This window comes from Coturnix japonica, chromosome 33, assembly GCF_054131305.1.
Source record: "Coturnix japonica strain WE chromosome 33, WE-NBRP24, whole genome shotgun sequence".
Classification (NCBI taxonomy): domain Eukaryota; kingdom Metazoa; phylum Chordata; class Aves; order Galliformes; family Phasianidae; genus Coturnix; species Coturnix japonica.
Window position 1 is genome coordinate 318,532 of NC_140695.1, and position 15,511 is coordinate 334,042.

The following is a 15,511-nucleotide window of genomic DNA, read 5'->3' on the forward strand; positions in this document are numbered from 1 at the left end:
TCCCTTTCACTGCTGCTTTTCCCTTTTACTGCTGCTTTTCCCTTTCACTGCTTCTTTTCCTCTTCATTGCCGATTTTCCCTTTCACTGCAGCTTTTCCCTTTCACTGCTGCTTTCCAGTTTCACTGCTGCTTTTCCCTTTTAGTCTTGCTTTACCCTTTCACTCTTGCTTTTCCCTTTCAGTCTTCCTTTTCCCTTTTAGTCTTGCTTTTCCCTTTTAGTCTTGCTTTTCCCTTTTAGTCTTGGTTTTCCCTTTCATTCCTGCATTTCCCATTCACTGCTGCTTTTCCCTTTTAGTCTTGCTTTTCCCTTTTAGTCTTGCTTTTCCCTTTCACTGCTGTTTTCCCATTCACTGCTCCTCTTCCCCTTCACTGCTGCTCTTCCCTTTCACTGCTGCTTTTCCCATTCACTGCTCCTCGTCCCCTTCACTGCTGCTCATCCCTTTCATTGCTGCTCTTCCCTTTCATTGCTGCTTTTCCCTTTCACTGCTGCTTTTCCCTTTCACTGCTGTTTTTCCCTTTTAGTCTTGCTTTTCCCTTTCACTGCTGCTTTCCCCTTTCACTCTTGCTTTTCCCTTTTATTCTTGCTTTTCCCTTTTAGTCTTGCTTTTCCTTTTAATCATGCTTTTCCCTTTTAGTCTTGCTTTTCCCTTTTAGTCTTGCTTTTCCCTTTCACTTCTGCTTCTCCCTTTTACTTCTGCTTTTCCCTTTCACTGCTGCTTTTCCCTGTTAGTCTTGTTTTTCCCATTCACTGCTGATTTTCCCTTTTCACTGCTGATTTTCCATTTCACTGCTGCTTTTCCCTTTCACTGCTGCTTTCCCCTTTCACTGCTGCTTTTCCCTTTCACTGCTGCTTTTCCCTTTCACTGCTGCTTTTCCCTTTTAGTTTTGCTTCTCCATTTCACTGCTGCTTTCCCCTTTCACTGCTGCTTTTCAATTTCACTGCTGCTTTTCCCTTTTAGTCTTGCTTTTCCCTTTTAGTCTTGCTTTTCCCTTTTAGTCTTGCTTTTCCCTTTTAGTCTTGATTTTCCCTTTCACTGCTGCTTTTCCCTTTCACTGCTGCTTTTCCCTTTCACTGCTGCTTTTCCCTTTCACTTCTGCTCTTCCATTTCAGTCTTGCCTTTCCCTTTTAGTCTTGCTTTTCCCTTTTTATCTTGCTTTTTCCTTTCACTGCTGCTTTTCCCTTTTAGTCTTGATTTTCCCTTTTCGTCTTGCTTTTCCCTTTTAGTCTGGATTTTCCCTTTTAGTCTTGCTTTTCCCTTTCACTGCTGCTTTTCCCTTTCACTGCTGCTTTTCCCTTTCACTGCTGCTCTTCCCTTTCACTTCAGCTCTTCCCTTTCACTACTGCCTTTCCCTTTCACTGCAGCTCTTCCCTTTAACTGCAGCTCTTCCCTTTCACTGCTGCTCTTCCCTTTCACTGCTGCTTTTCCCATTCACTGCTGCTCTTCCCCTTCATTGCTTCTCTTCCCTTTCACTGCTGCTCTTCCCTTTCACTGCTGTTTTTCCCTTTCACTGCTGCTTTTCCCTTTCACTGCTGTTTTTCCCTTGCACTGCTGCTCTTCCATTTCATTGCTGCTCTTCCCTTTCATTGCTGCTTTTCCCTTTCACTGCTGATATTCCCTTTCACTGCTGCTTTTCCCTTTCACTGCTGTTTTTCCCTTTTAGTCTTGCTTTTCCCTTTCACTGCTGCTTTTCCATTTCACTTCTGCTTTTCCCTTTCACTGCTGCTTTTCCCTGTTAGTCTTGTTTTTCCCTTTCACTGCTGATTTTCCCTTTCACTGCTGCTTTTCCCTTTTAGTTTTACTTCTCCCATTCACTGCTGCTTTTCCCTTTCACTGCTGCTTTTCCCTTTCACTGCTGCTTTTCCCTTTTAGTCTTCCTTTTCCATTTTAGTCTTGCTATTCACTTTTAGTCTTGCTTTTCCCTTTTATTTTATGTTTTTTCCTTTCACTGCTGCTTTTCCTTTTCACTGCTGCTTTTCCCTTTCCCTGCTACTTTTCCCTTTCACTGCTGCTTTTCCCTTTCACAGCTGCTTTTCCCTTTCACTGCTGCTTTTCCCATTCACTGCTGCTTTTCCCATTCAATGCTGTTTTCACTTTCACTGCTGCTTTTCCCTTTTAGTCTTTCTTTTCCCTTTCACTGGTGCTTTTCCCTTTTAATCTTGCTTTTCCCATTTAGTCTTTCTTTTCCATTTTAGTCCTGCTTTTCCCTTTCACTGCTGCTTTTCCCATTCACTGCTGCTCTTCCCTTTCAGTCTTCCTCTTCCCTTTCACTGCTGCTCTTCCCTTTCACTGCTGCTTTTCCATTTCATTGATGCATTTTTCTTTCACTGCTGCTTTTCCTTTTTAGTGCTGCTTCTCCCTTTCACAGCTGCTTTACCCTTTCACTACTGCTTTTCCCTTTTAGTCTTGCTTTTCCCTTTCACTGCTGCTTTTCCCTTTCACTTCTGCTTTTCCTCTTCACTGCTGATTTTCCCTTTCACTGCTGCATTTCCCTTTCACTATTGCTCTTGCCTTTCACTGCTGCTTTCCTGTTTCACTGCTGCTTTTCCCTTTCACTGCTGGTTTTCCCTTTCACTGTGCGTTTCCCTTTTAGACTTGCTTTTCCCTTTCACTGCTGCTTTTCACTTTTAGTCTTGCTTTTCCCTTTCTCTGCTGCTTTTCCCTTTTAGTCTGGATTTTCCCTTTTAGTCTTGCTTTTCCCGTTTAGTCTTGCTTTTCCCTTTTAGTCTTGATTTTCCCTTTTAGTCTTGCTTTTCCCTTTCACTGCTGCTTTTCCCCTTCACTGCAGCTCTTCCCTTACACTGCTGCTTTTCCCTTCCCCTGCTGCTTTTCCCTTCCCCAGTTGCTTTTCCCTTCCCCTGCTGCTTTTCTCTTTCACTGCTGCTTCTCCCATTCACTGCTTCTTTTCCCTTTCACTGCTGATTTCCTTTTTAGTCTTGCTTTTCCCTTTCACTTGTGCTTTTCCCTTTTAGTCTTGCTTTTTCCTTTTAATCTTGCATTTCCCTTTTAGTCTTGCTTTTCTCTTTTAGTCTTGCTTTTGCCTTTCACTGCTTCTTTTCCCATTCACTGCTCCTCTTCCCCTTTACTGCTGCTCTTCCCTTTCACTGATGCTCTTCCCTTTCACTGCTGCTCTTCCCTTTCATTGCTGCTCTTCCCTTTCATTGCTTCTTTTCCCTTTCACTACTGATTTTCCCTTTCACTGCTGCTTTTCCCTTTCACTGCTGCTTTTCCCTTTCAGTGCATCTTTTCCCTTTCACTGCTGCTTTTCCCTTTCACTGCTGCTTTTCCTTATAATTCTTGCTTTTCCCTTTCACTGCTGCTTTTCCCTTTCACTACTGCTTTTCCCTTTCACTGCTGCTTTTTCCTTTTAGTCTTGCTTTTCCCTTTTAGTCTTTCTTTTCCCTTTCACTGCTGTTTTCCCATTCACTGCTCCTCTTCCCCTTCACTGCTGCTCTTCCCTTTCACTGCTGCTCTTCCCTTTCACTGCTGCTCTTCCCTTTCATTGCTTCTTTTCCCTTTCACTGCTGATTTTCCCTTTCACTGCAGCTTTTCCCTTTCACTGCTGCTTTTCCCTTTCACTGCTGCTTTTCCCTTTCACTGCTGCTTTTACTTTTTAGTCTTGCTTTTCCCTTTCACTCGTGCTTTTCCCTTTTAGTCTTGCTTTTCCATTTAAGTCTTGCTTTTCCCTTTTAGTCTTGCTTTTCCCTTTCACTGCTGCTTTTCCCTTTCACTGCTGCTTTTCCCATTCACTGCTGCTTTACCCTTTTAGTCTTGCTTTTCCCTTTTAGTCTTGCTTTTCCCTTTTAGTCTGGATTTTCCCGTTTATTCTTGCTTTTCCCTTTTAGTCTTGATTTTCCCTTTTAGTCTTGCTTTTCCCTTTCACTTCAGCTCTTCCCTTTCATTGCTGCTTTTCCCTTTCACTGCTGATTTTCCCATTCAGTGCTGTTTTTCCCTTTCAGTCTTGCTTTTCCCTTTCACTGCTGCTTTTCCCTTTCTCTGCTGCTTTTCCCTTTCACTGCAGCTTTTCCCTTTCACTGCTGCTTTTCCCTTTCACTGCTGCTTTTCCTTTTAATTCTTGCTTTTCCCTTTCACTGCTGCTTTTCACTTTTAGTCTTGCTTTTCCCTTTCTCTGCTGCTTTTCCCTTTTAGTCTGGATTTTCCCTTTTAGTCTTGCTTTTCCCGTTTAGTCTTGCTTTTCCCTTTTAGTCTTGATTTTCCCTTTTAGTCATGCTTTTCCCTTTCACTGCTGCTTTTCCCCTTCACTGCAGCTCTTCCCTTACACTGCTGCTTTTCCCTTCCCCAGTTGCTTTTCCCTTCCCCCGCTGCTTTTCTCTTTCACTGCTGCTTTTCCCATTCACTGCTTCTTTTCCCTTTCACTGCTGATTTCCTTTTTAGTCTTGCTTTTCTTTTTCACTTGTGCTTTTCCCTCTTAGTCTTGCTTTTTCCTTTTAATCTTGCTTTTCCCTTTTAGTCTTGCTTTTCCCTTTTAGTCTTGCTTTTCCCTTACACTGCTGCTTTTCCCATTCACTGCTCCTCTTCCCCTTTACTGCTGCTCTTCCCTTTAACTGATGCTCTTCCATTTCACTGCTGCTCTTCCCTTTCATTGCTGCTCTTCCCTTTCATTGCTGCTCTTCCCTTTCATTGCTGCTCTTCCCTTTCATTGCTTCTTTTCCCTTTCACTGCTGATTTTCCCTTTCACTGCTGCTTTTCCCTTTCACTGCTGCTTTTCCCTTTCACTGCTGCTTTTCCCTTTCACAGCTGCTTTTCCCTTTCACTGCTGCTTTTCCCATTCACTGCTGCTTTTCCCATTCAATGCTGCTTTTCACTTTCACTGCTGCTTTTCCCTTTTAGTCTTTCTTTTCCCTTTCACTGGTGCTTTTCCCTTTTAATCTTGCTTTTCCCTTTTAGTCTTTCTTTTCCATTTTAGTCCTGCTTTTCCCTTTCACTGCTGCTTTTCCCATTCACTGCTGCTCTTCCCTTTCAGTCTTCCTCTTCCCTTTCACTGCTGCTCTTCCCTTTCACTGCTGCTCTTCCCTTTCACTGCTGCTTTTCCATTTCATTGCTGCATTTTTCTTTCACTGCTGCTTTTCCCTTTTAGTGCTGCTTTTCCCATTCACTGCTGCTTCTCCCTTTCACAGCTGCTTTACCCTTTCACTGCTGCTTTTCCCTTTTAGTCTTGCTTTTCCCTTTCAATGCTGCTTTTCCCTTTCACTGCTGCTTTTCCCTTTCACTTCTGCTTTTCCTCTTCACTGCTGATTTTTCCTTTCACTGCTGCATTTCCCTTTCAGTATTGCTCTTGCCTTTCACTGCTACTTTCCTTTTTCACTGCTGCTTTTCCCTTTCACTGCTGGTTTTCCCTTTCACTGTGCGTTTCCCTTTTAGTCTTGCTTTTCCCTTTCACTGCTGCTTTTCACTTTTAGTCTTGCTTTTCCCTTTCTCTGCTGCTTTTCCCTTTTAGTCTTGCTTTTCCCTTTTAGTCTGGATTTTCCCTTTTAGTCTTGCTTTTCTCGTTTAGTCTTGCTTTTCCATTTTAGTCTTGATTTTCCCTTTTATTCTTGCTCTTCCCTTTCACTGCTGCTTTTCCCCTTCACTGCAGCTCTTCCCTTACACTGCTGCTTTTCCCTTCCCCTGCTGCTTTTCCCTTCCCCAGTTGCTTTTCCCTTCCCCTGCTGCTTTTCTCTTTCACTGCTGCTTTTCCTATTCTCTGCTTCTTTTCCCATTTACTGCTGATTTCCTTTTTAGTCTTGCTTTTCCCTTTCACTTGTGCTTTTCCCTCTTAGTCTTGCTTTTTCCTTTTAATTTTGCTTTTCCCTTTTAGTCTTGCTTTTCCCTTTTAGTCTTGCTTATCCCTTTCACTGCTGCTTTTCCCATTCACTGCTCCTCTTCCCCTTTACTGCTGCTCTTCCCTTTCACTGATGCTCTTCCCTTTCACTGCTGCTCTTCCCTTTCATTGCTGCTCTTCCCTTTCATTGCTGCTCTTCCCTTTCATTGCTGATTTTCCCTTTCACTGCTGCTTTTCCCTTTCACTGCTGCTTTTCCCTTTCACTGCTGCTTTCCCCTTTCACTTTTGCTTTTCCCTTTTAGTCTTGCTTTTCCCTTTTAGTCTTGCTTTTCTATTTTAGTCTTGCTTTTCTATTTTAGTCTGGATTTTCCCTTTCACTGTCTCTTTTTTCTTTCACTGCTGCTTTTCCCTTTCACTGCTGCTTTTCACTTTTAGTCTTGCTTTTCCCTTTTAGTCTCGCTTTTCCCTTTTAGTCTTGCTTTTCCCTTTTAGTCTGGATTTTCCCTTTTACTCTTGCTTTCCCGTTTAGTCTTGCTTTTCCCTTTTAGTCTTGATTTTCCCTTTTAGTCTTGCTTTTCCCTTTCTCTGCTCCTTTTCCCTTTCACTGCTGCTTTTCCCTTTTAGTCTTGCCTTTCCCTTTTAGTCTTGCTTTTCTCATTTAGTCTTCCTTTTCCCTTTCACTGCTGCTTCTCACTTTCACTGCTGCATTTCTCTTTCATTGCTGCTTTTCCATTTCACTGCTGCTTTTCCATTTCCCTGCTGCTTTTCCCTTTTCGTCTTCCTTTTCCCTTTCACTGCTGCTTTTCCCTTTCACTGCTGCTTTTCCCTTTCACTGCTGCTTTTCCTTTTCATTCTTCCTTTTCTCTTTTAGTCTTGCTTTTCCTTTTTAGTCTTGCTTTTCCCTTTTAGTCTTGATTTTCCCTTTTAGTCTTGCTTTTCCCTTTCACTGCTCCTTTTCCCTTTCACTGCTGCTTTTCCATTTTAGTCTTCCTTTTCCCTTTCACTGCTGACTTCCCCTTTCACTGCTGCTTTTCCCTTTCACTGCTGCTTTTCCATTTTAGTCTTGCTTTTCCCTTTCACTGCTGCTTTTCCCTTTTAGTCCTGCTTTTACCTTTCACTGCTGCTTTTCCCTTTTAGTCTTGCTTTTCCCTTTTAGTCTTGCTTTTCCCTTTTATTCTTGCTTTTCCACTTTATTCTTGCTTTTCCCTTTTAGTCTTGCTTTTCCCTTTCACTGCTACGTTTCCCTTTCACTGCTTCTTTTCCCTTTTAGTCTTGCTTTTACATTTCACTGCTGCTTTTCCCTTTTAGTCTTCCTTTTCCTTTTTAGTCTTGCTTTTCCCTTTTAGTCTTGCTTTTCCCTTTTAGTCTTGCTTTTCCCATTCACTGCTACGTTTCCCTTTCTCTGCTGCTTTTCCCATTCACTGCTGCTTTTCCCTTTTAGTCTTGCTTTTCCCTTTCTCTGCTGCTTTTCCCTGTCACTGCTGCTTTCCCTTTTAGTCTTGCTTTTCCCTTTCACTGCTACATTTCCCTTTCACTGCTGCTTTTCCCTTTTAGTCTTGCTTTTCCATTTCACTGCTGCTTTTCCCTTTTAGTCTTGCTTTTCCCTTTTAGTCTTGCTTTTCCCTTTTAGTCTTGCTTTTCCCTTTTAGTCTTGCTTATCCCTTTTAGTCTTGCTTTTCCCTTTGAGTTCTGCTTTTCACTTTCAGTCTTGCTTTTCCCTTTTAGTCTTGCTTTTCCCTTTTAGTCTTCCTTTTCCCTTTTAGTCTTGCTTTTCCCTTTTATATTTGCTTTTCCCTTTTATTCTTGCTTTTCCCTTTTAGTCTTGCTTTTCCCTTTTAGTCTTGCTTTTCCCTTTCACTGCTGCTTTTCCCTTTTACTGCTGCTTTTCCATTTTAGTCTTCCTTTTCTGTTTTATTCTTCCCTTTCCCTTTTAGTCTTGCTTTTCCCTTTTAGTCTTGTTTTTCCCTTTTAGTCTTGATTTTCCCTTTTAGTCTTGATTTTCCCTTTTAGTCTTGCTTTTCCCTTTTATTCTTGATTGTCCCTTTCACTGCTGCTTTTCCCTTTTGTGTCTTGCTTTTCCCTTTCACTGCTGCTTTTCCCTTTTAGTCTTGCTTTTCCCTTTCAGTGCTGCTTTTCCATTTTAGTCTTGCTTTTCCCTTTTAGTCTTGCTTTTCCCTTTTATATTTGCTTTTCCCTTTTATATTTGCTTTTCCCTTTTAGTCTTGCTTTTCCCTCTTAGTCTTGCTTTTCCCTTTCACTGCTGCTTTTCCCTTTCACTGCTGCTTTTCCCTTTTAGTCTTGCTTTTCCCTTTCACTGCTGCTTTTCCATTTTATTCTTGCTTTTCCCTTTCACTGCTGCTTTTCCCTTTCACTGCTGCTTTTCCCTTTTAGTCTTCCTTTTCCCTTTCACTGCTACTTTTCCCTTTCACTGCTGCTTTTCCCTTTCACTGCTGCTTTTCCCTTTCACTGCTGCTTTTCCCTTTCACTGCTGCTTTTCCCTTTTAATATTGCTGATTTCCTTTTTTGTCTTTCTTTTCCCTTTTAGTCTTGCTTTTCTCTTTTATTCTTGCTTTTCCCTTTCACTGCTGCATTTCCCTTTCTCTGCTGCTTTTCCCATTCACTGCTGCTTTTCCTTTTAGTCTTGCTTTTCCCTTTCCCTGCGGCTTTTCCCTTTTAGTCTTGCTTTTCCCTTTTAGTCTTGCTTTTCCCTTTTATTCTTGCTTTTCCCTTTTAGTCTTGATTTTCCCTTTTAGTCTTGATTTTCCCTTTCACTGCTGCTTTTCCCTTTCACTGCTGCTTTTCCCTTTTAGTCTTCCTTTTCCCTGTCACTTCTGATTTTCCCTTTCACTGCTGCTTTTCCCTTTTATTCTTCCTTTTCCCTTTCACTGCTGATTTTCCCTTTCACTGATGCTTTTCTTTTTTAGTCTTGTTTTTCTCTTTCACTGCTGCTTTTCCTTTTCACTGCTCCTTTTCCCTTTCACTGCTGCTTCTCCCTTTCACTGCTGCTTTTCCCTTTCAGTCTTGCTTTTCCCTTTTAGTCTTGCTTTTCCCTTAAACTGCTGCTTTTCCGTTTTAGTCTTGCTTGTCCTTTTTTGTCTTGCTTTTCCCTTTTAGTCTTGCTTTTCACTTTTAGTTTTGCTTTTCCCTTTTAGTCTTGCTTTTCCCTTTCCCTGCTGCTTTTCCATTTTAGTCTTGCTTTTCCCTTTCCCTGCTTCTTTTCCCTTTTAGTCTTGCTTTTCCCTTTTAGTCTTGCTTTTCCCTTTTAGTCTTGCTTTTCCCTTTCACTGCTGCATTTCCCTTTCTCTTCTGCTTTTCCCATTCACTGCTGCTTTTCCATTTTAGTCTTGCTTTTCCCTTTCCCTGCTGTTTTTCCCTTTTAGTCTTGCTTTTCCATTTTAGTCTTGCTTTTCCCTTTTATTCTTGCTTTTCCCTTTTAGTCTTGCTTTTCCCTTATAGTCTTGATTTTCCCTTTCACTGCTGCTTTTCCCTTTCACTGCTGCTTTTCCCTTTTAGTCTTCCTTTTCCCTGTCACTGCTGATTTTCCCTTTCACTGCTGCTTTTCCCTTTTAGTCTTCCTTTTCCCTTTCACTGCTGATTTTCCCTTTCACTGATGCTTTTCTTTTTTAGTCTTGTTTTTCTCTTTCACTGCTGCTTTTCCTTTTCACTGCTGCTTTTCCCTTTCACTGCTGCTTCTCCCTTTCACTGCTGCTTTTCCCTTTCACTACTGCTTTTCCCTTTTAGTCCTGCTTTTCTCTTATAGTCTTGCTTTTCCCTTTTAGTCTTGCTTTTCCCTTTTAGTCTTGCTTTTCCCTTTCACTGCTGCTTTTCCCTCTTAGTCTTGCTTTTACCTTTTAGTCTTGCTTTTCCCTTTTATTCTTGCTTTTCCCTTTTAGTCTTGCTTTTCCCTTTTAGTCTTGCTTTTCCCTTTCACTGCTGCTTTTCCCTTTTACTGCTGCTTTTCCATTTTAGTCTTCCTTTTCTGTTTTATTCTTCCCTTTCCCTTTTAGTCTTGCTTTTCCCTTTTAGTCTTGTTTTTCCCTTTTAGTCTTGATTTTCCCTTTTAGTCTTGCTTTTCCCTTTTAGTCTTGCTTTTCCCTTTTAGTCTTGCTTTTCCCTTTCAGTGCTGCTTTTCCCTTTTAGTCTTGCTTTTCCCTTTTAATCTTGCTTTTCCCTTTTATATTTGCTTTTCCCTTTTATATTTGCTTTTCCCTTTTAGTCTTGCTTTTCCCTCTTAGTCTTGCTTTTCCCTTTCACTGCTGCTTTTCCCTTTCACTGCTGCTTTTCCCTTTTAGTCTTGCTTTTCCCTTTTAGTCTTGCTTTTCCCTTTCACTGCTGCTTTTCCATTTTATTCTTGCTTTTCCCTTTCACTGCTGCTTTTCCCTTTCACTGCTGCTTTTCCCTTTTAGTCTTCCTTTTCCCTTTCACTGCTACTTTTCCATTTCACTGCTGCTTTTCCCTTTCACTGCTGCTTTTCCCTTTCACTGCTGCTTTTCCCTTTCACTGCTGCTTTTCCCTTTTAATCTTGCTGATTTCCTTTTTTGTCTTTCTTTTCCCTTTTAGTCTTGCTTTTCCCTTTTATTCTTGCTTTTCCCTTTCACTGCTGCTTTTCCCTTTCGCTGCTGCTTTTCCATTTTAGTCTTGCTTTTCCCTTTCACTGCTGCTTTTCCCTTTTAGTCTTCCTTTTCCTGTTTAGTCTTGCTTTTCCCTTTCACTGCTGCATTTCCCTTTCTCTGCTGCTTTTCCCATTCACTGCTGCTTTTCCTTTTAGTCTTGCTTTTCCCTTTCCCTGCGGCTTTTCCCTTTTAGTCTTGCTTTTCCCTTTTAGTCTTGCTTTTCCCTTTTATTCTTGCTTTTCCCTTTTAGTCTTGATTTTCCCTTTTAGTCTTGATTTTCCCTTTCACTGCTGCTTTTCCCTTTCACTGCTGCTTTTCCCTTTTAGTCTTCCTTTTCCCTGTCACTTCTGATTTTCCCTTTCACTGCTGCTTTTCCCTTTTATTCTTCCTTTTCCCTTTCACTGCTGATTTTCCCTTTCACTGATGCTTTTCTTTTTTAGTCTTGTTTTTCTCTTTCACTGCTGCTTTTCCTTTTCACTGCTCCTTTTCCCTTTCACTGCTGCTTCTCCCTTTCACTGCTGCTTTTCCCTTTCAGTCTTGCTTTTCCCTTTTAGTCTTGCTTTTCCCTTAAACTGCTGCTTTTCCGTTTTAGTCTTGCTTGTCCTTTTTTGTCTTGCTTTTCCCTTTTAGTCTTGCTTTTCACTTTTAGTTTTGCTTTTCCCTTTTAGTCTTGCTTTTCCCTTTCCCTGCTGCTTTTCCATTTTAGTCTTGCTTTTCCCTTTCCCTGCTTCTTTTCCCTTTTAGTCTTGCTTTTCCCTTTTAGTCTTGCTTTTCCCTTTTAGTCTTGCTTTTCCCTTTCACTGCTGCATTTCCCTTTCTCTTCTGCTTTTCCCATTCACTGCTGCTTTTCCATTTTAGTCTTGCTTTTCCCTTTCCCTGCTGTTTTTCCCTTTTAGTCTTGCTTTTCCATTTTAGTCTTGCTTTTCCCTTTTATTCTTGCTTTTCCCTTTTAGTCTTGCTTTTCCCTTATAGTCTTGATTTTCCCTTTCACTGCTGCTTTTCCCTTTCACTGCTGCTTTTCCCTTTTAGTCTTCCTTTTCCCTGTCACTGCTGATTTTCCCTTTCACTGCTGCTTTTCCCTTTTAGTCTTCCTTTTCCCTTTCACTGCTGATTTTCCCTTTCACTGATGCTTTTCTTTTTTAGTCTTGTTTTTCTCTTTCACTGCTGCTTTTCCTTTTCACTGCTGCTTTTCCCTTTCACTGCTGCTTCTCCCTTTCACTGCTGCTTTTCCCTTTCACTACTGCTTTTCCCTTTTAGTCCTGCTTTTCTCTTATAGTCTTGCTTTTCCCTTTTAGTCTTGCTTTTCCCTTTTAGTCTTGCTTTTCCCTTTCACTGCTGCTTTTCCCTCTTAGTCTTGCTTTTACCTTTTAGTCTTGCTTTTCCCTTTTATTCTTGCTTTTCCCTTTTAGTCTTGCTTTTCCCTTTTAGTCTTGCTTTTCCCTTTCACTGCTGCTTTTCCCTTTTACTGCTGCTTTTCCATTTTAGTCTTCCTTTTCTGTTTTATTCTTCCCTTTCCCTTTTAGTCTTGCTTTTCCCTTTTAGTCTTGTTTTTCCCTTTTAGTCTTGATTTTCCCTTTTAGTCTTGCTTTTCCCTTTTAGTCTTGCTTTTCCCTTTTAGTCTTGCTTTTCCCTTTCAGTGCTGCTTTTCCCTTTTAGTCTTGCTTTTCCCTTTTAATCTTGCTTTTCCCTTTTATATTTGCTTTTCCCTTTTATATTTGCTTTTCCCTTTTAGTCTTGCTTTTCCCTCTTAGTCTTGCTTTTCCCTTTCACTGCTGCTTTTCCCTTTCACTGCTGCTTTTCCCTTTTAGTCTTGCTTTTCCCTTTTAGTCTTGCTTTTCCCTTTCACTGCTGCTTTTCCATTTTATTCTTGCTTTTCCCTTTCACTGCTGCTTTTCCCTTTCACTGCTGCTTTTCCCTTTTAGTCTTCCTTTTCCCTTTCACTGCTACTTTTCCATTTCACTGCTGCTTTTCCCTTTCACTGCTGCTTTTCCCTTTCACTGCTGCTTTTCCCTTTTAATCTTGCTGATTTCCTTTTTTGTCTTTCTTTTCCCTTTTAGTCTTGCTTTTCCCTTTTATTCTTGCTTTTCCCTTTCACTGCTGCTTTTCCCTTTCGCTGCTGCTTTTCCATTTTAGTCTTGCTTTTCCCTTTCACTGCTGCTTTTCCCTTTTAGTCTTCCTTTTCCTGTTTAGTCTTGCTTTTCCCTTTCACTGCTGCATTTCCCTTTCTCTGCTGCTTTTCCCATTCACTGCTGCTTTTCCTTTTAGTCTTGCTTTTCCCTTTCCCTGCTGCTTTTCCCTTTTAGTCTTGCTTTTCCCTTTTAGTCTTGCTTTTCACTTTTAGTCTTGCTTTTCCCTTTTAGTCTTGCTTTTCCCTTTTAGTCTTGATTTTCCCTTTCACTGCTGCTTTTCCCTTTCACTGCTGCTTTTCCCTTTTAGTCTTCCTTTTCCCTGTCACTTCTGATTTTCCCTTTCACTGCTGCTTTTCCCTTTTATTCTTCCTTTTCCCTTTCACTGCTGATTTTCCCTTTCACTGATGCTTTTCTTTTTTAGTCTTGTTTTTCTCTTTCACTGCTGCTTTTCCTTTTCACTGCTCCTTTTCCCTTTCACTGCTGCTTCTCCCTTTCACTGCTGCTTTTCCATTTCAGTCTTGCTTTTCCCTTTTAGTCTTGCTTTTCCCTTAAACTGCTGCTTTTCCGTTTTAGTCTTGCTTGTCCTTTTTTGTCTTGCTTTTCCCTTTTAGTCTTGCTTTTCACTTTTAGTTTTGCTTTTCCCTTTTAGTCTTGCTTTTCCTATTCCCTGCTGCTTTTCCATTTTAGTCTTGCTTTTCCCTTTCCCTGCTTCTTTTCCCTTTTAGTCTTGCTTTTCCCTTTTAGTCTTGCTTTTCCCTTTTAGTCTTGCTTTTCCCTTTCACTGCTGCATTTCCCTTTCTCTGCTGCTTTTCCCATTCACTGCTGCTTTTCCCTTTTAGTCTTGCTTTTCCCTTTCCCTGCTCTTTTTCCCTTTTAGTCTTGCTTTTCACTTTTAGTCTTGCTTTTCCCTTTTATTCTTGCTTTTCCCTTTTAGTCTTGCTTTTCCCTTATAGTCTTGATTTTCCCTTTCACTGCTGCTTTTCCCTTTCACTGCTGCTTTTCCCTTTTAGTCTTCCTTTTCCCTGTCACTGCTGATTTTCCCTTTCACTGCTGCTTTTCCCTTTTATTCTTCCTTTTCCCTTTCACTGCTGATTTTCCCTTTCACTGATGCTTTTCTTTTTTAGTCTTGTTTTTCTCTTTCACTGCTGCTTTTCCTTTTCACTGCTGCTTTTCCCTTTCACTGCTGCTTCTCCCTTTCACTGCTGCTTTTCCCTTTCAGTCTTGCTTTTCCCTTTTAGTCTTGCTTTTCCCTTAAACTGCTGCTTTTCCGTTTTAGTCTTGCTTGTCCTTTTTTGTCTTGCTTTTCCCTTTTAGTCTTGCTTTTCACTTTTAGTTTTGCTTTTCCCTTTTAGTCTTGCTTTTCCCTTTCCCTGCTGCTTTTCCATTTTAGTCTTGCTTTTCCCTTTCCCTGCTTCTTTTCCCTTTTAGTCTTGCTTTTCCCTTTTAGTCTTGCTTTTCCCTTTTAGTCTTGCTTTTCCCTTTCACTGCTGCTTTTCCCTTTTAGTCTTGTTTTTCCCTTTTAGTCTTGATTTTCCCTTTTAGTCTTGCTTTTCCCTTTTAGTCTTGCTTTTCCCTTTTAGTCTTGATTGTCCCTTTCACTGCTGCTTTTCCCTTTTGTGTCTTGCTTTTCCCTTTCACTGCTGCTTTTCCCTTTTAGTCTTGCTTTTCCCTTTCACTGCTGCTTTTCCCTTTCACTGCTGCTTTTCCCTTTTAGTCTTGCTTTTCCCTTTTAGTCTTGCTTTTCCCTTTTAGTCTTGCTTTTCCCTTTCACTGCTTGTTTTCACTTTTAGTCTTGCTTTTCCCTTTCACTGCTGCTTTCCCCTTTTATTCTTGCTTTTCCCTTTTAGTCCTGCTTTTCCCATTTAGTCTTGCTTTTCCCTTTCACTGCTGCTTTTCCCTTTTAGTCTTGCTTTTCCCTTTCACTGCTGCTTTTCCCTATCATGGTCTTGTAATTTTGTAATTTTGCTATCAGTATTCCACATCATAACATAATGTCAAGTATGGATACTTCTCTTGAATGTGCAGTCCACAGAAGAAGACTACATATCCCAGAGAGCAACAGGAGTAACAATAAGTTACGGGACCAGGACTCTATATAATCTCGTTTTCAGGCTGGAGTGCCCTCCTTCTTCTTTCGAACTTTTCGGAGAGTGGGATGCGTTCCAGCCGTGTCGCCTAGAGTTCATAGTAGGACTCTCAGTTTTCGGGGACTCTCTCTCTCTCTGTTTCGTTCGATTTGTTAGCCTCAGTTATATTATATTGTGTTATCTTGTATTTCGATATCATATTGAGTAAAATAAGTTTTTCCTCCTTAGATTGTTGCTGTTTTATCCCACTCGCCTTTTCCCCCTACTTACCAGGCCCCGGGGGGGGCCCACGGGGTGGCTTCCCGTGTCACGGGCATAGGTAGATCTAAGTAACCCGTGACACCTATTAGTCTTGCATTTCCCTTTCACTTCTGCTTTTCCCTTTTAGTCTTTTCCCTTTCACTGCTGCTTTTCCCTTTTAGTCTTGCTTTTCCCTTTCACTGCTGCTTTTCCCTTTTACTCTTTTCACTTTCACTGCTGCTTTTCCCTTTTAGTCTTGCTTTTCCCTTTCACTGCTGCTTTTCCCTTTTAGTCTTTTCCCTTTCACTGCTGCTTTTCCTTTTTAGTCTTGCTTTTCCCTTTTAGTCTTGCTTTTCCCTTTTAGTCTTGCTATTCCCTTTCACTGCTGCTTTTCCCTTTTAGTCTTACTTTTCCCTTTTATTCTTGCTTTTCCCTTTTAGTTTTGCTTTTCCCTATTAGTCTTGCTTTTCCCTTTCCCTGCTGCTTTTCCCTTTTAGTCTTGCTTTTCCCTTTTATTCTTGCTTTTCCCTTTCACTGCTGCTTTTCACTTTCCCTGCTGCTTTTCCCTTTTAGTCTTGCTTTTCCCTTTCACTGCTGGTTTTCCCTTTTAGTCTTGCTTTTCCCTTTTAGTCTTGCTTTTAACTTTTAGTCTTGCTAAAAA

General features: G+C 41.0%; 1 long non-coding RNA gene across 1 annotated transcript in view; it reads left to right on the forward strand.

The window, feature by feature from the left end:
- LOC146755299 (uncharacterized) overlaps nt 1-14,825 on the forward strand; it is a 75,968-nt gene extending 61,143 nt beyond the window's left edge. Inside the window, exon 4 of the long non-coding RNA XR_014938160.1 lies at nt 14,549-14,825. This is a non-coding gene — a long non-coding RNA (uncharacterized LOC146755299). The remainder of the gene's footprint in view (nt 1-14,548) is intronic.
- Nucleotides 14,826-15,511: the final 686 nt, after the last annotated feature.